Here is a 373-nt window from a genome sequence, read left to right on the forward strand (position 1 = left end):
CCCCCCTTCCGGCCATTAACGACAGACGACATACTTCTGTATCAAATACGTAATCGGGGGTCGTCCTTACGAGCAGACTAATATTTTGCTGTTGGACGAGCCGAAATTTCATCTTGTATCTTTGTCATCTGCGACTCGAACAGATGGGAAAAAATGCTTGGCCGAAGAATTATCTATATATGTATATATAGATATATATACACATGTCCATAGTGTCAATAGATATATTGCGTCTTGGCACTTAGCTCCGTTGCCGAAGAGAGTCGAGCTTTGTGGGGAGAATTTTTTTTTTTTCTTTCCGTTTGTACTCGTGTTTTTGCTTTTGGTACTTTTCCTCTTGTTTTTTTCTGTTTTTTTTTTTTTTTTTTTTTTT

General features: G+C 37.5%; 1 protein-coding gene across 15 annotated transcripts in view; it reads left to right on the forward strand.

Annotated features, from left to right (window-relative positions):
• Positions 1–373, forward strand: part of LOC107265004 (heterogeneous nuclear ribonucleoprotein R) — a gene marked incomplete in the record, with an annotated part of 39,617 nt that overhangs the window by 22,520 nt on the left and 16,724 nt on the right.

The sequence above is a fragment of the Cephus cinctus genome, unplaced genomic scaffold (assembly GCF_000341935.2).
Source record: "Cephus cinctus unplaced genomic scaffold, Ccin1 Ccin1_scaffold0215, whole genome shotgun sequence".
NCBI classification, from domain to species: domain Eukaryota; kingdom Metazoa; phylum Arthropoda; class Insecta; order Hymenoptera; family Cephidae; genus Cephus; species Cephus cinctus.